The sequence below is a fragment of the Odocoileus virginianus genome, chromosome 18 (assembly GCF_023699985.2).
Source record: "Odocoileus virginianus isolate 20LAN1187 ecotype Illinois chromosome 18, Ovbor_1.2, whole genome shotgun sequence".
NCBI lineage: Eukaryota > Metazoa > Chordata > Mammalia > Artiodactyla > Cervidae > Odocoileus > Odocoileus virginianus.
Genome location: NC_069691.1, coordinates 35,067,447 through 35,091,510, shown reverse-complemented (window position 1 = coordinate 35,091,510; position 24,064 = coordinate 35,067,447). Strand labels below are relative to the sequence as shown.

At 37.4% G+C, this 24,064-nt stretch overlaps 1 protein-coding gene and 1 long non-coding RNA gene across 6 annotated transcripts in view; one reads left to right on the top strand and one right to left on the bottom strand.

The window, feature by feature from the left end:
* The window catches only part of ADAMTSL1 (ADAMTS like 1), a 1,044,920-nt gene that overhangs the window by 9,045 nt on the left and 1,011,811 nt on the right, over positions 1-24,064 (bottom strand). The gene's annotated exons all lie outside the window — the stretch shown is intronic.
* LOC139039505 (uncharacterized) lies at positions 369-3,388 on the top strand. Its single transcript, XR_011492814.1, has 2 exons — positions 369-1,035; positions 2,958-3,388. It is a non-coding gene; the product is annotated as an uncharacterized lncRNA (long non-coding RNA).

The following is a 24,064-nucleotide window of genomic DNA, read 5'->3' as shown; positions in this document are numbered from 1 at the left end:
AGTCATCAGCAGACAAGTAGTGGTTAGGAGTCACAAGTAGTATAACCCAAGGTGGGGGAAAGCATGAGATGGAGAAAAGGCTTAGGGCAGAACCGCAAGGGACACTAAACTGCGGGAAGAGGAGAAAAAGAGAACATAGAAAATGTATTCACAGAGACCAGTAAAGGAGTTTCCAGAAAGGAAAGGGGGTCAGTGGTATCAAAATCAAAATGCATCAACAAGAACAAAGAAGTGGCCAGGACCCAGTGGAACTTATAGGCTGCACTGGTGATCCTGGAAAGGGCTGTTTCAATGTGGCAGCTGGCACTGAAGTCAAACCAGCAATGAACAGAGATACAAACAAAAGAGGAGGCAATAGGGCTCTTAGACAGCACTCCTTCAAGAATTCCCGATTGTGAGGATGTCAGCAAAATGGCAGGGTAGGTAGCTCTAAGTCCTCCTTTGCACATAAACATCAAAAAGCTGCCAGAAACTGGCTAAACTAATCTTACAGGAATTCTGAAAAAGTTAAAGGCCTACAGCAACTTAGAAATACCCAATAAAGAAAAATCTGTCTTCAAAACACTAGGAAAAATTGTGGAGTTTTGAGAGAACACCCAGTGAAATCAGTGAATGTATGCATAGGCACAGAGAAAGTGTATTCAAGAACTGGGAGGGGTGTCTGTTTTTTTCCTGTGCCCAAATCCCAGCAAGGCAGTTTTGGTCTAGACGTAGTAGCAGCAGCAGCCCATTTTTCTTCCACCATCTGTAGGGAGCAGAGAAGATCTTATCTGCAGTGCGCAGGGTTCTAACCTATAAGAGGGCTGCCTGAAGGACTGGTCTGTGTCTCTCCTAACTCAGGCGTCAAGTGCCATCCTCCACGTGTGAAAGCTGCAAGGAGACTGGGGACGCTTGGGGCAAGAGATCACAGATGGAGACATGCAATAGACCACCTAAGGCCCTGAGGACAACCTGAGGTGAGACCATCTTGGAAATTAAGATGTTCAAGAGCAGCTGTACATAAAGAGGAATTCTGAAAGCCAGAAGCAGGCCCAGGTAAGACATATGCTCAGAAAAGACCTCAGAAGACCTTAAGCTTTCATCTCAGGCTGATCCCTAGGTTCAGCGAACACCCAGCTAATCTGTGCACAGGCACAGAGAAAGGGTATTCAAAGACTGGGAGGGATGTCTGTTTTTTTTTCAATGCCCAGTTTCCCATAATAAGTCATAAGCACTTCAAAGAAATAGGAAATGATGGCCCATTCAAGGAAGAAAGTAAAGTGGCAGAACCAGCCCTAAAGCAACAGAGCATCACATGTATTAAACAAAGACTTTAACACAACTGTCATAAACATGTTCAGAGATCTAAAGCAAAACATGAATAAAGGAAATCAGAAAAACATTATGTGAACAAAATGAGGATATTGACAAAGTCAAATTATAAAAACATTTGGAATGAAAAAATACTTATGTGAATGGAAAATTTCACTAAAAGAGTTCTATAGCAGGCTTGAGGACACTGAAAAAACAATTAGCAAGCCTGAAAACAGTTCAATTGATGTTGTTGAGTCTTAGGAGCTCAAAGAAAGAAAATGAAGAAAATGGGACCAATGTATACAGATTTTATCTATCTATCTCTATGAGTCCTAGAAGGAGGAGAGAAAGGGGCAGAGAAGTCATTTGAAGAAATAATTGTTGAAAAACCCCCAAATTTGATGAGAACTGCAAATCTGAGACATTATAATCAAATTGTCTTACAAAGAATTTTGAAATCAACAAGATAGATTCATCAGGTATAAGGGATCCTCTCAACAAGCTTAGCAGTTGATTTCTCAGCAGAAACCCTGCAGGCCTGAAGGTAATAGAGTTATGTCCTTAAAGTGCTGAAAGAAAAAAAAAACTATGTACTTAGAATTCTATATCCAGTGAAACTGTCATTCAAAAATGAGGGTAAAGTTAAGATATTCCCAAATAAGATCAGAGGGAGTTCATTAACCACTATACTTGAAAGTAAGATACATGAGAGACCCTTAGGTTGAAATGAAAAGATGCGAGATAGTAACTCTAAACCATATGACATGGCCAGCAAATATAAATATATGTTGAAATATAAAAATTGGTATTATACTTTTGTTATGTAACTACACTATTTTCTATAGGATTTAAATAACAAAATGCATTAAAAATGATTATAAATCTGTTAGTTGATATACAATGTATAAAGATGTATTATTAACAAAGGGGAAAGGTTCTATAGGAATAGTTTGTGTGTGCTTGAAGTTGCTATAAATCAAAATTAGGTTATTATAACTTTAGAATGCTATATGTAAGTCCAAGAGCAACCACAAATAAAATATTTGTAGACTGTATTCCAACAACAAAAAGAATCAAAAACATCACCTAAACACAAAAAAAGGCAGTAATGAAAGTTATGAGTAGGAGAAGCTATAAGACACCTAAAACAAAGAACAGTGGCAAAAGTAAGTTCTTCCTTATCAATAATTATTTTAAATGGAGAAAACAAACCTCTCCAATCAAAAGGCACAGGTTGGCAATCTATCTACAAGCCACTCACTTTTTAATATAATTTAAAAAATTATAGTGTTGTGCTTCTGGTATATAGCAAAATATTCATATATGTGTTGTATATTATATATTGCATATTTTCATCATAGGTTGTTACAAGATATTGACTATAGCTCCCTGTACTATACTGTAGGTCCTTCATCTATTTTTAAAATTAGTTGAAAATTTTATTTATATTGGATATGGGCTTTCCTGGTGGCTCAGATGGTAAAGAATCTGCCTGCAGTGCAGGAGACCCAGGTTCAATCCCTGGAGAAGGGAATGACTACCCACTCTAGTATTCTTACCTGGAGAATTCCATGGACAGAGAAATCAGGTGGGCTACAGTCCATGGTTGCAAAGAATTGGACACGACTGAGTGACTAACACTTTCATTTTTCTCTCATTTTCAGAAGGAGAAGAGAGAGGAAAGGGTTACAAATATATTTGGTGAAATTATGGCTGAAAACTTCCTGAAATTGAAGAAATTCCCACACAAAATGAAGCCAAAGAGGTCCACATCAAGATACATCATTTGAAGCAATAAAACAACAGAGATGGACTTGGAGGGTATTATGCTAAGTGAAATAAGTCAGACAGAGAAAGATGAATACTGTATGATATCACTTATATGTGGAATCTGAAAAATATAAGAAACTAGTGAATATAACAAAAAAGAAACGGACTCACAGATTTTACAGAGCAAACTACTGATTACCAGTCAGATGAGTGAAGGGGAAGGGAATTTAGAGATAGCAACTCTTATGGAAAATAAGCTATGAGAACATATTGTGTAACACAGGGAATATAGCCAATGTTTTGTGATAAATATCAGTGGAGTATATAGCCTTTGGAAGTTGTGAATCACTATTATGCATCTGTAACTTTATATAATGTTGTACACCAACTATACATTTCACATTCACATGGTTGATTCACAATGTTGTGTTAGTTTCTGGTGTACAGCAAAGTGATTCAGGGATCCCTATAAATTTATCTATCCTTTTTCAAAGTTTTTTCCCATTTAGGTAATTACAGAGCACGGAGCAGGGTTCCCTGTGCTATACAGTGGGTCCTGTTGGTTATCTATCTATTACTTTTTACAAGTGGAGTAAAATTGCTTTATAATGTCATGTTAGTTTCTGCTATACACAGTGTGAATTAGATACACACACACACACATCACCATCCCTGCCGCCACCCTTCTAGGTCATCAGAGCACTGAGCTGAGCTCCCTGGTTATACAGTAGCTTCTCACTAGCTATCTGCTTTACACATGGGAGTGTATATATGTCAGTCCTACTCTCCCAGTTCATCTTAGCATCGCCTTCCCTCTCTGTCCACATGTCCTTTCTCTATGTCTGTGTCTCTATTCCTGCCCTGCAGATAGGTTCATCAGTACCATTTGTCTAAATTCCACATATATACGTTAATATATGATATTTGTTTTTCTCTTTCTGACTTAGGCTACGTCCATCCACAGCACTACAAATGACCCAGCTTTGTTCTAGAGTAATATTTTGTACTTAGAATATCAATGGCTGAGTACTATTCCATTGTATATATGTACCACATCTTCTTTATCCATTCCTCTACTGATGCTCATTTGGGTTGCTTCCATGTCCTGGCTATTGTAAATAGTGCTGCAATGAACACTGAGGTGCATGTATCTTCAAATTATGGTTTTCTCGGAGTGTATGCCCAGTAGTGCGATTGCTGGGTCATATGGTTTTATTTTTAGTTTTTTAAGGAACCTCCATGCTGTTCTCCATAGTGGTTGTATCATTTTACATTCCCAGAAAGAGGGATCCCTTTCTGCCACACCCTCTCCAGCATTTATTGTTCATAGATTTTTTTGATGATGGCCATTCTGACCGGTGTGAGGTGAGATCTCGTTGTTTTCATTTGCATTTCTATAATAGCTAGTGATGATCATCTTTTCTTGTGTTTGTTGGCCATCTGTATGTCTTCTTTGGAGAAATGTCTATTCAGGTCTTCTGTCCATTTTTTGATTGTGTTGTTTTTGTGATACTGAGCTGCATGAGCAGCTGTCTGTGTATTTTGGGGATTAATCCTTTGTCAGTTGCTTCATTTGCAAGTATTTACTCCAATTCTGAGGATTATTTTTTGTCTTGCTTAATTAGGTCTCATTTGCTTATTTTTGTTTTTATTTTCATTACTCTAGAAGCTGGTCAAAAATAATCTTGCTATTATTTATGTCAGAAAGTATTCTAGCTATGTTTTCCTCTAAAAGTTTGATAGTTTCTGGCCTACATTTAGGTCTTTAGGCAATTTTGGGTTTACTTTCGTGGATGGTGTTAGGAAGTGTTCTAATTTTATTTTTTCACATGTAGCTGTCCGGTTTTCCCAGCACCACTTACTGAAGAAGCTGTCTTGTCTCCATTGTATATTCTTGCCTCCTTTGTCAAAGGTAAGGTGCCCTTGGGTGCTTGGGTTTATCTTTGAGTTTTCTATCATGTTCCATTGATCTATATTTTGGTTTTGTGCCAGTACAATATCATCCTGATTACTGCAGCTTTGTAGTATAGTGTGAAGTTGGGGAGCTTGATTCCTCCAGCCCTGTTTTTATTTTTCAAGACTGCTTTGAGTATTCGAGGTCTTCTGTATTTCCATATAAACTGTAAAGAACTTTTTGTTCTAGTTCTGTGAAAAATGCCTTTGGTAATTTGCATTGAATCTGTAGATTGCTTCAGGTAGTATAGTCATTTTCACAATATTGATCTTTCCATCTATGAACATGCTATATCTCTCCGTTTGTGTCATTATTCTTATAGTTTTCATCTTTCTTTTTTTTTTTTTAGTTTTCTGCATACAAGTCTTTTGTCTCTTTAGGTAGGTTTATTCCTAAGTATTTTATTCTTTGAGTTGCAATGGTGAATAGGATTGTTTCCTTAATTTCTCTTTCTGATTTTTTGTTGTTAGTGTACAGGAATTTTGTATTCTGTAGCTTTACTAAATTCATTGATTAGCTCTAGTACTTTTCCGGTGACATCTTTAGAATTTTCTATGTATAGTATGTTACCTGCAAACAGTGACAGTTTCAAAAAACTGAAAACATTTCCTCTAACATCACAAAGAAGGCAAGGATGTCCACTCTTGCCACTTTTATTCAACATGTTTTTTAAAGTCTAGCCATGGCAAAAAAAGAAATGAAAGGAATTCAAATTGGGAAAGAAGTAAGACTGTCACTGCAGATCTACAAGGCAAAGATTCAATGCAGTCCCTATCAAATTACATTGCAATGGCATTTTTCACAAAACTAGAACAAAAAAATCTTAAAATTTGCACGAAGACACAAAAGACCCGGGATAGCTGAAGCAGTTTTTAGAAAGAAAAAAAAACAGAGTTGGTATAATCTGAAGACAGAAAGCCTGATTCCTTCATTAACACAAAGGATGCTTCCCTGGTGGCTCAGAGGTTAAAGCGTCTGCCTCCAATGCGGGAAACCCAGGTTTGATCCCTGGGTTGGGAAGATCCCCTGGAGAAGGAAATGGCAACCCACTCCAGTATTCTTGTCTGGAGAATCCCATGGACAGAGGAGCTTGGTAGGCTACAGTCCACGGGGTCGCAAAGAGTCGGACACGACTGGGCGACTTCACTTCTTTACAGAGTACAAAAGATATGGTAGTGGCACAAAAACAAATATAGATCAATGGAATAGGATAGAAAGCCCAGAAATAAACCCATGCACCTATGGTTGATTAGTCAATGACAAAGGAGGCAAGATTATACAGTGGAGAAGTGACAGCCTCTTCTATAAATGGTACTGGACAGTTACATGTAAAAAAAGCTTGGATACTATAAACCTCTCAGAGGAAAACATAGGCAGAATCCTCTAACATAAATTGCAGCAAGATCTTTTCGGATCTACCTTCAGGAGCAACGAAAATAAAAATGTGCTTAGTTGCTCAGTCATGTCCAACTCTTTGTGACCCCATGGACTGTAGCCCACTCTGTCCACTGGGATGCTCCAGGGGATCTTCCCAACCCAGGGATCAAATCCAGGTCTCCCACATTGTGGGCAGATTCTTTACCATCAAAACTACCAGGGAAGCCCACTAAATGTTGGGCTGATTCCTAGTAGTTCCTAATTAAATGTTTTTGTGCAACAAAGAAAACCATAGCCAAAATGAAAAGACAACTGGTAGAATGGGAGAAAATATTCATAAACAATGTATCCAACAAGGGATTCATCTCCAAAACACACAAACAACTCAATCAAAAAACTGGCAGCTCTAGTTAGACATTTCTCCACAGAAGAAATACAGCTGGCCAAAAAGCACATGAAAAGATGCTCAACACTGCTAATTATTACCGAAGTGCAAATCTACAATGTGATATCACTTTAGCAGAATGATTATCATCATAAAATCTACAAAAAATAAATGCTGGAGAGGGTATAGAGAAAGGGAAGCGTCCTATGCTATTGGTAGGAATGTAAATTGGTACAAGCACTATAGAGAATAGTATGGGGATTTCTTAAAAAACTAGGAGTAGAACCACCATATTATACTGTAATCTCACTCCTGGGCATATATTTGTAGAAAACCATAACTCAAAAAGATACATATATCCCATTGTTCATTGCAGCAGTACTTATAGTCGCCAAGACATAGAAGCATCATGAATGTCCACTGACAGAGGAATGGATTAAAAAGAAGGTATAAAAGGCTATAAAAAGAAGGAAATAATATCATTTGTGGCAACATGAATGGACCTAGAGATTATCTTACTAAATGAAGTCAGTCATAGAGAGAAATACAAATATTATATGATATTGCTTGCTGTGGAATCTAAAAAAGATAAAATGGACTTATTTTCAAACAGCCTCATAGACTTCAAAGACAAACTTATGTGTATCAAAGGGGAAAGGTGGGGGAGATAAATTAGGAGACTGGGATTAACATATACAGACTATTTATAACTGAATCACTTTCTGTACTCCTGAACTAACATAATATTGTAAATCAGCTATACCCCAATATAAAATAAAAATTAAAAAGGAATATTTCAAAGAACCTAACCTCAGGCCTTAAAGAACTAAAATAAGAAGGGCAGACTAAATCCAAAGCTAGCAGAAGGAAGGAAATGATAAAGACTAGAATGGAGAAAAGGAATAGAGAAAATCAGTGAAGTCAAATGTTTGCTCTCTCTATAAAGATCTACAAAATAGACAACTTTTAGCTGCACTGACTACAAAAAAGAGGACTCAAATTATTAAAATCTGAAATGAAAGTGGTAACATTACTACTGATTTTATAGAAATAAAGATTGAAAGAGTACTATGACCAATTGTACACCAACAAATTGGGTAACCTAGGTGTAGTGGACAATTTTCTAGAAACATACAACCCACCAAGAGTGAATCATGAAGAAGTAAAAGTATGACTAGATCTAGGTCTATGACTAGTAATGAGATTGACTCAGTAATTAAAGACCTCCCAACAAAGAAAAGCCCTGTATCAGAAAGCTTCATTAGTAATTCTACCTGGTATTAAAAAAATAATTCATACCAATTCTTGTCAAACTCTTCAAGAAAACTGAAGGGGAGGGAATACTAACACTGCCTAATTCATTCTATGAGGCCAGTGTTACCCTGATACCAAAACACTATAATAAAACTCAAGAACAATATCCCTTCTATTGATGATGAAATCCTGAACAAAATACTAGTTAACCAAATTTAGCATAATAAAAGGATTATATGCCAGGAAGTCATAGGGTTTATTTTTGGAATGAGAGGATGATTCAACATATGAAAATCAGTCACTGTTCTATAATACCATATTAGCATAATGAAGGGAAAAAGCACAGGATCATCTCAACTGATGCAAAAAAAAAAAGCACATGACAAAATCCAACAGCTTTTCATAATAAAACATAAAAAACGAGGAGTAGAAAGAAACTACCTTAAAATAATAAAGACCATACATGAGAAACCCACAAACATCATCCTCAATAGTAAAGACTAAAAACTTTTCCCCTAAGATGAACAAGAATGCAATATTCAGCATTCTTGTGCATATTATTGGAAGTTCAGAGCAATTAGGCAAGAAAAAAGAAAACCATGCAAGCTGGAAAGGAGAAGAAGCAAAATGACCTCTGTTCAGTTTACAAAGATACATAAAAACTCTTAAAATCCCAATAAATGAACTCAAAGTTGAAGGATACAAAAATCAACATTTAAAAACCAGGTGCATTTCTATACAAGATTGATGAACAATCTGAAAAGGAAATTAAGAGAACAATCCCATTTATAATAGCACTAAGAAGAATAAAATACCTAAGAATAAATCAAGAGGTGAAAGACTTATACATGGAAAACTACAAGAAGAAATTAGTCACATAGCTGGAACAATCTGTGAAAAAAACAGCAAAGTTGGAGGTTTTATACTTCATGATTTCAAAACTTACTATAAATTTGGAGTAGTCAAAACTGTAGTTCTAGCTTGAAGAAAGATATGTAGACCAATGGAATGGAATAGAGAGCCTAGAAACAAATTCTTGCATATATGGTCAGATAAAGTATGCCAACGGCTTTCAATGGGGAAAGGACAGTCTTTTTGACAAATGGTTCTGATAAAACTGAATATCCACATAAAAAAGAATGAAGTTGGAGCCTTACTTTACACTATATAAAAATGAACTCAAAATGAATCACAGACTTAAATGTAAGACTTAAGTATAAAACTGAAGAAAACAGAGGAGGAAGAGCTTTATGTTACTGGATTTGGCAATCATTTCTTGAATATGACACTGAAAGCATAGAAAACAACAAAAATTAGATAAACTGGATATCATCAAAACTAAAAGCTCTTTATCAAAGGACACTATCAACAGAGTGAAAAGGCAACCTACAGAATAGGAGAAAAATCTGATAAAGGATCAATATTCAGAAAACATCAACAAGTACAATTCAACAAAACACAAAGCCTAAACAGACATTTCTCTAAAGAAGATCTATGAATGGCCAACATACACATGAAACTATATTCAACATCCCTAGTAATTAGGGAAATGCAAATCAAAACCACAATGAGATACTACTTCACATCCACCAGGATGTCTATCATTAAAAACCCAGAACATAACAATCATTGAAAATGTGGAAAAATTGAAACTTTTGTGCACTGTTGGTGAGATGTAAAATGATATAGCTGCTATAGAATACAGCATGGCAGTTCCTCAAAACTTAAACACAGAATTACCATATGTTTTAACAATTCCATTTCTGGGTATTTACTCAAAAGAATGAAAGAAGACACCTGAATACATATTTATACATGCATATTCAAACTAGTGTTATTCATAACAGCCAAAAGATGGAACCAAACCCATATATCCAATGACAGATGTATGCATAAACAAAATGTGGTATATACTTAATGCTTAACGATTATTCAGCCTTAAAATGGAATGAAATTCTGATACATGCTACAACATAGATGAATCTTGAAAACATTAATAAAAATGACACAAGGCAGATACGAAGGGATAAATACTGTATGATTTGACAAGTATAGTCAAATTCATAGAAATAAAGTAGAATAGTGGCAACCAGGGACTGGGAGAAAGGGATAATGGGGAATTATTGTTTAATGGGTACAGAGTTTAGCTTGGGATGATGAAACAGTTTTTGAAGATGCATAGTGGTGATAGTTGAATAACCATACAAATGTATTTAATGTCACTGAATTGAAAATATTGTTATGTATATTTTATCACAATAATTAAAAAAAGGATTTTCAGCTGTCAGTGTCAAGGGGATATTTTTATATTTTCCTACCCTTCTGTGTTTGTGAGTAGTAGTGTTGCACTGGAGCCTCAAAGCCTTACTCTTTATTTTCTGAGTTCACACTTTCTAGCATCACCTGCTCAAACAGATGTGGTTGGCGAGACTTTGGTATATTTGGCCATAGCAGAAGCAACAGTAACTGGCTATGGACATAGTTACCTGACCTAAGAGGACGGCTTTTACCTAATATCCTTCTCCTTCACTGGTTTATATCCTTCAAAGCTCTCCAAACATCTGATGAAACCTGGAGCCTCTTGGTAAAAAATGTCAATAACCACAAGATTCAGGGTTCCAGTTAAAAATGGTGATATAGGAAAATCCTGAACTCACCTCCTCCCACAGATATATGCAGTCTACAGCTACATATGGAAAAGTTACTTCTAAAAAAATTCCTAAAGGCTGCCTGAGTTACAGCCACACATCAGGCCAACGAGAGAACTACATCAAAGCAGGTAGGAGGAACTGAGACATAATCTTGCCATAAACCTGGATAAAACTCAATACTTAGAGCCTCTCCCTAAGGAGTGAAGGGTTCAAACTCCACACTGGACACCTTAACTTTTGGAACCTGTATCTGAGAGACGAGCCCCCCCAAACATCTAACTTGAAACACTAATGGGGCTCACGGCTTACATCCCAGGACTCCGAGACAGCTGGTCATACTCAAAGAAAAGGAAGCTCACCTGCTATATTAAAGCATCGGCCTGAAAGCAGACATCCCACTTAAAACACAAATCTAGAAGCCTGCTGGAGCATTCTCCAGGACTGAGACTCACGGTGACCATTGTCACACAGCCCTTTTGCCATCCTCAGAGCACCAGTGTCTCCTAGAAGGGAGTTTTCACATGCATTTGGTGCCTTAGTCTCTGTGGTTGCTGCCCAGAGGAGGCCTCTTGACTGCTTGGTTCTGGAGGCTAGGCGAGTTTGAATTCTTGGTCTCAAGGGGGTGTAATAATCAGCAAGGAGCCCACACCCCTCTCTGTGGCCCTGATTTTTTTCAGTTGCTGCTAGGAGACATCACTACATAGCCAACTCTGGAAGCCAGTGGAGCCTTATGCTTGCAGGTCCTACAGGATTATAACCAATGGAGAAAAGGATTCTTAAACAGCCATCACCCCCTCCTAGGGCTCAGGGGGAGGTAAAAAACACAGAAGCTTGGTATTTCTGTGAAGGAGGCCTCTTAGCTAATCATCATGGCTATAGCCTGAGTGGTAGACTTCTAATTAAACTTGCATCTAAAGACTGACTGTAATTTTCTAGAGACTTTCCAGAGACCTCAGAGGGTAGGCACTGAACTTGCAACCTCCCTCTGCTGTGCCCCAGAGCACATGTTTTCTGGAGTGGAGTTTACATGCAGCTGGCTCCCTGATTTTTATGTCTAGTGTCCTAGTTTTTTCAGTGGCCACTCCAGGGATGCCCCTTAACTGCCTGACTTGGGTGGTCAGGGGAGCTTGCATTCCTGTGTCCCATGGGACTGTGGCAATCAGATACCTAGTTCTTGGCAGGCTACCACCCCTAGGGCACTGCGCAGACAGCAAGCTGTGGCATATCCCTTTGGCTTTCTGTTTGTACTGGAACTCAGGCTTGAAGGGCAGGTTCCAGGTTTGGCACACATCTAGTGGAATACAAGACTTTTCTCAAGGAACTTAGGGTGTAGATCACATCTAGTGGACTACAAGACTTTTCTCAAGGAACGTAGGGTGTGGATGCTGTCTTTGACACGACAGTCCCTCTGTATTGCTCCAGTATCTCCCAGGAGAGAGCTTATACTCTCATCTAGAGCTTCAATATGTGCAACTGCTGTTCAAGGAATACTACCCCATCACCTGGCCAGTGGAGCTTACACTTTCAGTCCCATAAGACTATATATATATATCTGTGTACCTTGGAAGTCAAGTTCTCCTGCAGCAGCTTTTAACACATGTACACTCATGGCTAATTCATGTCAATGTATGGCAAAAACCACTACAATATTGTAATTAGCCTCCAATTAAAATAAATAATTAAAAAAGATAAAACAATATGAACCTAGATGCTGAAATCCTCTCCTGAGGGACACAGACAGGTCTTGGCATATCCTCAACCACTGGGAGCTTTTAAAAATATAATAGGCTGCTTGGACAAGTACGAAGGTTTGGGTGATAACAGAGCTGGGACAGGGTTGAAAGTCAAGGTTCACTTCTACATGAGCCACTCTTTCAAGACAGGGGGAGATGGTTGTTTCATCTAAAGTATGGAAACCAATAGAGAGTTACGCAAAATGAAGAAATGTGTTCCAGATTAAAGACATAAACTCTTCGGGGTACAGTGGGGTGGGAGGAAAACCTCAATGAAATAGTGCTGTTATTTACCTGAAAAAGAGTTCAAAATAGTGGTCATAAAGATTCTCACAAAACTAGGGAGAAAAATGGATAAGTACAGTGAGAACGTCAACAAAGAGTTTGAAAACATAAAAAAAGTACCATAGAAGTCACAGAGCTGAAGAACACAATTGTTGAACTGAAAAATACACTAGTGGGGTTCAACAGCAGACTAGATGAAGCAGAAGAAAGTGTCAGTCAACTCAAAGATGAGGCAGTGGAACTCACCCAACTCATCCAATTAGAGCCACCCTGCTCGCATCCCCCCCACTCCCTCCCACAAGAAGAAAAACAAGTGAAGACAGCTTAAGGGGCTTGTGGGACAACAGCAAACACAGTAACATTCAGATCACAGGATAGAAGACAGAAAGGAGCAGAAAACTTATTTGAAGAAACAATGGCTAAAAGCTTTCCTAACCTGAAAGGAAATGGAAATGAAAGGAACTGGAAATGAAAGGAAATGGAAATGTAATTCCAGAAAGCCCAGAGTGTAAAATAAGCCCTAAGGAGACATTAGAGCTAAACACATATTAATTAAAATGTCCAAAGTTGAAGACAAGGAGAGAATTTCAAAAGCAGCATGAGAAAAACAACTTTTTAGGTACAAGGGAACCCCCATAAGACTATAAGCAAATTTTTTCAGCAGAATTGGTAGGCTAGAAGAGAGCAGCACAGTATATTTGAAATGCTGAAAGAAAAAAAACCTTTCAACCAAAAGCTACTCTACCCAGCAAAGTTATCATTCAGAATTGAAGGAGAGATAGAGTTTTCCAGATAAGCAAAAGTCAAAGGAGTTCATCACTACTAAACTAACCTTACAAGAAATGTTAAAGGGACTTTTTTAAGCTGAAGAGAAAGGGCACTAATTAGTAACAAGAAAACATAAACCTCAATGGAAAGGAAAACATACAGAATATGTAGTAGATTAATCACTTATAAAGCTAGTATGAAGGTAAGAATACATATGTGGTAAAAGTTAACTATGATTACAATAATTAAGGATACACGAGATGGAAAGATACAAAATGTGACATTAAAATTTTAAAACATGGGGAAGGGGGAAGACTAAAAGTTTTGAGCTTTACAGTGGTTCAAGTTTAGAACAAATAAGTTTTTATCAATCTAAAATAGACTGTTAGGGATATACTCTATAATGTGTTAGCTTCATAGTAACCAGAAAGCAAAAATATAGTCACAAAAAATAAAAGAATATACATATACCATTTAAGAAAGTCATCAAATCACAAAGGAAGAAAGCAGGAGCAGAAAAAAGGAACAGAGAGGAACTACAAAAGTCAGAAAGCATTAGCAAATGGCAATAGGTACATACCTACCAATATATCTTTAAATGTAAACAGACTAAATTCTCAATTCAAAAGACAAAATAGTTGAATGGAATAGTTGAATAATGAATAAAAAAAAAAACACATATACACTGCCTACAAGAGACTCCCTTCTAGATGTAAGAACACACAAACTGAAAATGAAAAGATGCAAAAATATATTTCATGCAAGTGGATCCCAAAAGAAACTGGAGGTAGCTATACTTATATACATATATACTTATAAGTATATATGACTATATACTTACATATACTTATAAGGAGGTAGCTTACTTATATATATACTTATATACTCTTTGTTAAAAAGGTGTAATTTATCTGGTATAAGAGACTAAGAAGTAATGATAAAGGGTTCAGTCCACAAGAGGGTATAATGTTTATAAATATTTATGCTCCCCTATAGGAGCACTTAAATTTTAAGTCAACTATTAATACACCTCCTAACAGGAGAAATAGACAGCAATACAAAAATGGCAGGGGGCTTTAACATCCTACTTATATCAATGGATAGATCATCCAGACAGAGAATCAATAAAGAAACATCAGGCTTAAACAGTATGTAAGACCTGATGATTTGACATTCCATCCAATAGCAACTCTACACATTCTTCTTAGGTGAACATGGAACACCTCCTAGGACAGATCATGTGATATGCCACAAAACAAATCTTAAGAATTAGGGACACTGACAGGTCTTGGCACATCCTTATAGACTGAAATCATATATCAAGCATCATCTCTGACCACAAGAGGATAAAATTAGAAATCAAATTCAAGAAGAAAACTGGAGAATTTGCAAATATGTATAGATTGTACATTATACCAAACAATCAATGGGTCAAAGGAGAAATATCTTGAGACAAATGAAAATGGGAATATTACATATCAAAACTTGTGGGGTACAGCAAAAACACTTCTAAGAGGGAAGTTCATAGTGATAAATGACTACTTCAAGAAACAATAAAAGTCTCAAATAACCTAACTTTATATTTCCTGAAAGAAATATAAAAAGAAGGATAAATGAAGGTCAAAATTAGTAGAAGGGAGAAAAATTACAAAAATTAGGGCAGAAATTGAGATTAAAAATCCATAGAAAAGACAGCCTTCAGAATGGGAGAAAACAATAGCAAATGAAGCAATGGACAAAGAATTAATCTCAAAAATATACAAACAGCTCATGCAGCTCAATTCCAGAAAAATAAATGACCCAATCAAAAAATGGGCCAAAGAACTAAACAGACATTTCTCCAAAGAAGACATACAGATGGCTAACAAACACATGAAAAGATGCTCAACATCACTCATTATCAGAGAAATGCAAATCAAAACCACAATGAGGTACCATCATCTCATGCTGGTCAGAATGGCTGCTATCAAAAAGTCTACAAACAATAAATGCTGGAGAGGGTGTGGAGAAAAGGGAACCCTCTTACACTGTTGGTGGGAATGCAAACTAGTACAGCCACTATGGAGAACAGTGTGGAGATTCCTTAAAAAACTGGAAATAGAACTGCCATACAACCCAGCAATCTCACTGGTGGGCATACACACTGAGGAAACCAGAACTGAAAGAGATACATGTACCCCAATGTTCATTTACAGTAGCTAGGACATGAAAGCAACCTGGATGTCCATTGGCAGACGAATGGATAAGGAAGCTGTGGTACATATACACAATGGAATATTACTCAGCTATTAAAAAGGGTGCATTTGAACCAGTTCTAATAAGGTGGATGAAACTGGAGCCTATTATACAGAGTGAATTAAGTCAGAAAGAAAAACACCAATACAGCATATTAACACATATATATGGAATTTAGAAAGATGGTAACAATGACCCTATATGCGAGACAGCAAAAGAGACACAGATGTAAAGGACAGATTTTTGGACTCTAGGTGAAGGTGAGAGTGGGATGATTTGAGAGAATAGCACTGAAACATATATATTACCATATGTGAAATAGATCAGTCCAGGTCAGTCCAGGTTCTATGCATGAGACAGGGTGCTCAGGGGTAGTGTGCTGGGATGATGCTGAGGGAATGGGATGGGGAGGGAGGTGGGTTCAGGATGGGGAACACATGTATGCTCATGGCTGATTCATGTCTACGTGTGGCAAAAACCACTACAATATTGTAAAGTAATTAGCCTTCAATTAAAACAAATAAATTAATTTTTTAAAAAGCCATAGAAAAGATCAATGAAACCAACAGTTGATTCTTTGAAATGATGAACAAAATTGACAAGCCTTCACCAGACTTACCGAGCAAGAGACACACAGGATTCAAATAAAATCAGAAATGGAAGGGAAGATATTACAGCTGATACCACAGAAATACAAAGGATCATAGAGACTACTCTGAACAATTATACACCAATAAATTAGACAACCTAGAAGAAATGGATAAATTCCTAGAAATATACAACCTATCCAAACTGAATCATGATGAAATAGAAAATCTGAACAGACCAATAAAAGTTAGAAGATTGAATCAGTAATCAAAAATCACTCTACAAACAAAAATTCAGGACCAGACAGCTTCACTTGTGAATTATTCAAAGCACTCAAAGAAGAATTAATATCAATCCATCTCAAACTCTTCCAAAAAATACAAGAGGAGGGAACTTCTCCAACTCATTTAATGAGGCCAGCATTACCCTGAAACTAAAAACCAGACCCTCATCAGCACTCCATGAACAGTATGAAAAGGTAAAAAGATATGACACTGAAAGATGAACTCCCCAGGTTGGTAGGCACCCAATATGCTACTGGAGAAGAGTAGAGAAATAGCTCCAGAAGGAACCAAGAGACTGAGCCAAAGTGGAAACAATGTACAGTTGTGGATGCATCTGGTGGTGAAAGTAAAGTCTGATGCAGTAAAGAACAATATGGCATAGGAACCAGGAATGTTAGGTCCATGAATCAAGGTAAATTGGAAGCGGTCAAACATGAGATGGCAAGAGTGAACACTGACATTTTAGTAATCAGTGAACTAAAATGGATGGGAATGGGTGAATTTAATTCAGATGTCACTACTGTGGGCAAGAATCCCTTAGAAGAAATGGAGTAGCCCTCATAGTCAACAGAAGAGTCTGAAATGCAGTACTTGTATACAATCTCTAAAACAACAGAATGGTCTTGGTTTGTTTCCAAGGCAAACCATTCAACATCACAGTAATCCAAGTCTGTGGTCCAACCACTAATGACAAAGAAGCTGAAGTTGAACGGTTTTACGACGACCTACAAGATCTTCTAGAACTAACACCAAAAAAAAAAAAAAAAAAAAGATGTCCTTTCTATCATAGGGGGCTGGAATACAAAAGTAGGAAGTCAAAAGATACCTGGAGTAACAGGCAGGTTGGGCCTTGGAGTACAAAATGAAGCAAGGCAAAGCCTAACAGAGTTTTGCCAAGAAAACGCACTGGTCATAGCAAACATCCTCTTCAAACAACACAAGAGATGACCCTATACATGGACATCACCAGATGGTCAATACCAAAATCAGATTATTTTTGGTATTGACCATCTGGTGATGGTCTCCCTGACCCTGTCCCTGCCCCTTTCTTTGCAGCTGAAAACGGAGAAGCTCTATACAGTGAGCAAATACAAGACCAGGAGCTGACTGTGGCTCAGATCATGACTCCTTATTGCCAAATTCAGACTTAACTGAATAAAGCTGGAAAAAACCACTAGGCCATTCAGGTATGACCTAAATCAAATCACTTATGATTATACGTGTGTGTCGTCGCTCAGTCGTGTCTGACTCTCTGTGACCCCATGGACTGTAGCCTACGAGGCTCCTCCATCCATGGGATTTTCCAGGCAAGAGTACTGGAGTGGGTTGCCATTTCCTTCTCCAGGGGGTCTTCCTGAAACAGGGATCAAACCCGGGTCTCCTGCATTGCAGGCAGACGCCTTACCCTCTAAGCCACCAGGGAAATGTTCCCTTGGTATCTCTAATTGTCCTGAAGAGATCTCTAGTCTTTCCCATTCTATTGTTTCCTCTATTTCTTTGCATTGTTCACTTAGGAAGGCTTTCTTATCTCTCCTTGCCATTCTTCAAACTCTGCATTCAGATGGATATATCTTTCCTTTTCTCCTTTGCCTTTTGCTTCTCTTCTTTTCTGAGCTATTTGTAAGGCCTCCTCAGACAACCCATTTTGCGTTTTTGCATTTCTTTTTCTTGGGGATGGTTTTGACCATCACCTCCTGTACAATGTTACAAACCTCTGTCCTTAATTCTTCAGGCACTCTATCAGATCTAATCCCTTAAATCTATTTGTCACTCCCTTATAATTGGACATGGAATGACAGACTCTTATGGCAGAAAGTGAAGAAGAACTGGAGTCTCTTGATGAAAGAGAAAGAGGAGCGTGAAAAAGCTGACTTAAAACTCAACACTCAAAAAACAAAGATCATGGCATCACGTCCCATCACTTCATGGCAAATAGATGGAAAACAATGGAAACAGTGATATTCTTTATTTTCTTGGGCTCTAAAATCAATGTGGATGGTGACTGCAGCCACAAAATTAAGATGGTTGCTCCTTGGAAGAAAAGCTGACAAACCTAGATAGCCTGTTAAAAAGCAGAGACATTACTTTGCTGACAAAGGTTTGTCTACTCAAAGCTATGGTTTTTTCAGTAGTCATGTACATATCTGAGAACTGGACCATAAGGAAGGGTGAGCACTGAAGAATTGATGCTTTTGAGCTGTGGTGTTGGAAAAGATTCTTGAGAGTCACTTGGACTGTAAGGAGATCAAACCAGTCAATCCTAAAGAGAATCAACCCTCAATATTCATTGGAAGCACTGATGCTGAAGCTGAAACTCCAATACTTCAGCCACCTGATGCAAAGAGCTGACTCACTGGAAAAGACCCTGGTGCTGGGAAAGAGTGAAGTCAGGAGGAGAAGGGGATGACAGAGGACCAGATGGTTGGTTGGCATCACTGACTCAATGGACATGAATTTGAACAAACTCCGGGAGATAATGAAGGACAGGGAAACATGGTGTGTTGCAGTCCATGGGGTTGCAAAGACTCAGACACAACTGAGTGACTGAACAATAGCAATAAAAAAACAGACAAGGATGACACAAAAAAGGAAATTACAGACCAATATTCTTGATGAACATGGATGCAAAAATCCTCAACAAAATATTAGCAAACCAAATTCAACAGTATTACAGTAAAAGGATCAAATGAGATTTAGTCCCCGAGATGCAATGATGGTTCAATATCCACAAAGCAGTCAATGTAATACATTAAATGGAAGGATACGTACCATGATCATCTTAATAGATAGAGAAAAAGCATTTGGTAAAATTCAACATCTGTTTGTGATAAAAATTCTCAGCAAAGTGTGTGTAGATGGAAACTACCTTAATGTAATAAAGGTCATATATGACAAGTCCACAACTAACATTATACTCAAAGGTGGAAAGCTGAAAGCTTTTCCCCTGACATCAAGAACAAGACAAGGATGCTCACTCTTGGCATTTTTATTCAACATCGTACTGTAAGTCTTTGCAGGAGTAATTAGGCAAGAAGAAAAAGGCATCCAGACTGGAAGGAAAGAAGTAAAACCGTCAGTTTTTGCAGATGACATACTATTTATAGAAAATCCTAAAGACTCCACCAAAATAGTCCATTAGAACTAATAAATTCATCAAATTTGCAGAATACAAAATCAACATACAGAAATCTATTGTATTTCTATAGATTAATAACAAACTATCAGAAAGGGAAATTAAGAAAACAGTTGCACCAAAAAGAATAAAATACCCCAAAATAAATTAAATGAAGGAGATGAAAGACCTATACACTGAAAACTATAAGACATTGATGAAAGAACTGAAGATGACAAAAGTAAATTAAAGATATCCCATGCTCATGGATTGAAAGAATCAATGTTGTTAAAATGTCCATATTATTCAAAGAAATCTACAGTTTCACTACCAACTCTATCAGAATTCCAATGGCATTTTTCACAGAAACAGAATAAATAATTCTAAAATGTGTATGAAATCACAAAAGACTCCAAATAGCCAAGGCATGCTTTAGAACGAAAAATCTGGAGGCATCACTGACTTTAAATTATATTACAAAATTATAGCAATCAACACAGAGCAGTTTTCCATAAAAGCAGACACACAGGTCAGTGGAAAAGAATAGCCTAGAAGTAAACCCATGCATATATGGTCAATTAATTTACAACAAAGGAGCCAGGAATATACAGTGAGGAAAAGACAGTCTCTTCAATTAATGCTGGAAAAATGTGACAGTCACATGCAAAAGAATGAAACTGGACCACTACCTTATTCCATACACAAAAATTAACTCAAAATGGATTAAAGACTTGACAGAAGGCCTGAAACCAGAAAACTCCTAAAAGAAAACATAGGTGGTAGGTTCCTTGTCATTGATTTTGGGATGATTATTTTTAAAACAAAAAAGTGGGACTATGTTAAATCCAGACACTTCTGCACAGCAAAGAAGTCCTTCAATTAAATGAGAAGGCAACTTGCTGAATGGGAGAAAATATTTGCAAATCATATTTCTGATAAAGGTTTAATATCCAAAACATATAAGGAACTCATATAACTCAACAGAAAAAAAAGCAATTTAAAAAAGGGCAGAGGATAATAGACTTTTTTTGGAAGAAGACATACAAATGGCAAACAGGTACATGGGAAAAAGAAAGATACTCAAGATCACTAATCATCAGAGAAATGCATATCAAAACCACAGTGAACTATCACTTCATGCCTGTTAGGATGGCTATTATCAGAAAGACAAGAAGTAAGTGTTGGTGAGGATGTGGAGAAAAGGAAACCTTTGTGAACTGCTGGTGGCAATGTAAATTGGTGCAGCCACTTTAATAAATGGCTTATGGAGGGGTCTGAAAAAATTAAAAATAGAACCAGCAATTCCACTTCTAGGTATTTATCTAAAGAAAATGAAAACACTAATTTGAAATGATATATGCACCTCCATGTTCATTACAGCATTATTTATAATAGCCAAGATATAGAGACAACCTAGTGTCCATCAAAGGATAAAGTGATAAAGAAGATGTGGTATGTATGCTGTGTGTATATATGCACACCTGTCACTGTAAGTGGTAGGTGTGCATATATACATAGGCACACACATGTATATACACATAGTTAAGGGATGGGTGAGATAGTGAAGGGAATCAAAAGGTACAAGATTCATGTTATAAAATTAGTAAGTCATGGAGATTTTAATATACAGCATGATGACTATAGTTAATACTGTACTGCATATTCAGAAGTTGAATAGATCTTGATCTCATCAGAAAAAAAATGTTTTTGGTAACTGTATAGTGAAGGATATGAATTAGGCTTATTGTAGTGATCATTTTGAAATATATACAAATATCAAATTATGTTGTACTCCTGAAACTAGTATAATATTTTATGAATTATACTTCCATTAAAAATTCAGCATTCAATGGAGGAATTAAGCTCCCTGACTTCAGACTATACTGCAAAGCTAACAGCAATCAAAATAGAATGGTGCTGGCATTAAAACAAAAATATAGATGGAACAGGATAAAAATCCCTCAAATAAATCCACACACCCATGGTCAATTAATATATGACAAAGGATGCAAACTATATAATGGAGAAAAGACCATCTCCTCAGTAAGTGGTGCTAAGAAAACTGGATAGCTACAAGAAAATTACTGGATGAAAACATAGGCAGAACATTCTGACATAAATTGCAGCAATATCTTTTTGGATATACCTTCTAGAATAATGGGCTTCCCTGGTGGCTCAGCTGGTAAAGAATTTGCTTACAATGTGGGAGACCTGGGTTTGATCCCTGGGTTGTGAAGAGCCCCTGGAGAAGGGAACAGCTACCCACTCCAGTATTCTGGCCTGGAGAATTCCATGGACGTATAGTCCATGGGGTCGCAAAGGGTCTGACATGACTGAGCGACTTTCACTGTCTGTCACTGTCTACAGTAATGGAAATAAAAATAAATGGGACCTAATTAAACTTAAAATCTTCTTGATGGCAAAGGAAACCATAAGCAAAATGAAATAACAACCTACAGAATGGGGGAAAATGTCTGCAAATGATGCAACTGACAGGGGATTAATCTCCAAAATATACAAACAGCTCATGCAGCTCAATATCAAAAAACAAACCACTGAATCACAAAACTGGACAGGAGATCTAAATAGATATTTCTCCAGTGAAGACATACAGAATGGCTAAAAGCACAAGAAAGGATGAGCAACATCACTAATTATTAGAGAAATGGAAATCAAAGCTACAATGAGGGGGCTTCCCTGGTGGCACAGTGGCTAAGAATCTGCCTGCCAATGCAGGAGACACAAATTCAATCCCTGATCTGAGAAGCTCCCGCATGCCACAGAGCAACAAGCCTGTGCACCACAGCTATTGAGCTTGTGCCCTAGAGCCTGCAAGCCGCAGCTACAGAGGCTGTGTACCACAACTGCTGAAGGCTGCAAGCCCTAGAGCCCATGCTCCACAACAAGAGAAGCCACTGCAATGAGAAGCCTGCACACCACAACTAGAGAGTAGCCCCTGCTTGCCGCAACTAGAGAAAAGCCCACTTAGCAATGAAGACCCAGCGCAGTCAAACAAAAACTACAACGAGGTATCACATCACAGTGGTCAGAATGGCCATCATCAAAAAGTCTACAAATAATAAATGCTGGAGAAGGAGAATAAGGAAGTCTCCTACTGTGTTGGTGGGAATGTGAACTGATGCAGCCACTATGGAGAACGGGATGGAGGTTCCTTAAAAAATTAAAAACAGAGCTTCCATATGATCCTGCAATCCCACTCTTGGGTATGTATCTGCACAAAACCATAGGTGGAAAAGACACATGCATCTCAATGTCCATTGAAGCATTATTTACAATAGCCAAGATCTGGAAGCCTAAATGTCTAAACCTAAATGTCTATTGACAGAGGAATGGAAAAGAAGATGTGGTATATTTATACAGTGGAATATTACTCAGCCATAAAAAGAATGAAATAATGCCATTTGTAGCAACATAGATGGACCTAGAGTGTATCATACTAAATGAAGTATGCCAGGCAGAGAATGACAAATATGTGATATTGCTTATATGTGAAATATGAAAAAATGATACAGAGGAATTTATATGCAAAATAGAAATAGACCCACAGACATAGACAACGAACTTATCGTTAACAAAGGGGAAAGGAGCAGGGGGGAAGGATACATTAGAAATTTGATATTAACATAAACATAAACTATATGTAAAATAGATAACCAACAACAACCTACTGTATAGCACAGGGAACTATACTCAATATTTTGTAATAACCTATAAAGGAAAATAATCTGAGAAAATATATACCTGAATCACTTTGTTGTACATCTGAAACTAACACAACATTGTGAATCAACTCTACATGCATTAAAAAAATTCAGCATCCAAAACTACTCCAGACATCCTAGATGAGAATTTGCATTTTTCTTTTTTTAAAATTTATTTTTTATTGAAGGATAATTGCTTTACAGAATTTTGTTGTTTTCTATCAAACCTCAATGAGAATTTGCATTTTTAATAAGACTCGCAAGTGATTCACATTAAATCTAGAGACATATTTGCCTACAGGAGTTTAGAAGAAAGAAGGGGGTGAGAGTATTTGAGAGGAAGGAATGGGGCAAAGACCTATTTTTCTGTCTCTTAGGAAAAATAATCACTGAGCATGATCAATGTGCATGTATATGCCCTTGAGTGACCTCTGTGATACATGCAGAAACATCTCCCGTGTGTAGCCAGGTCTGTTCCCAATTGTAGTTTCGCAAACTGCCATAAGCCTTGAAGGCCTGCAGGCAGAGCTGCCTTGGGTGGAATGAGACCTATCAGAAGGGGCTTTTCCAGGTAAGAGAAAGATGATATCCCCCAGGCATGGGAGCCAGGGGGAGCTCATGCCTCTTTGATTATGAACTACATGTATTAGGTC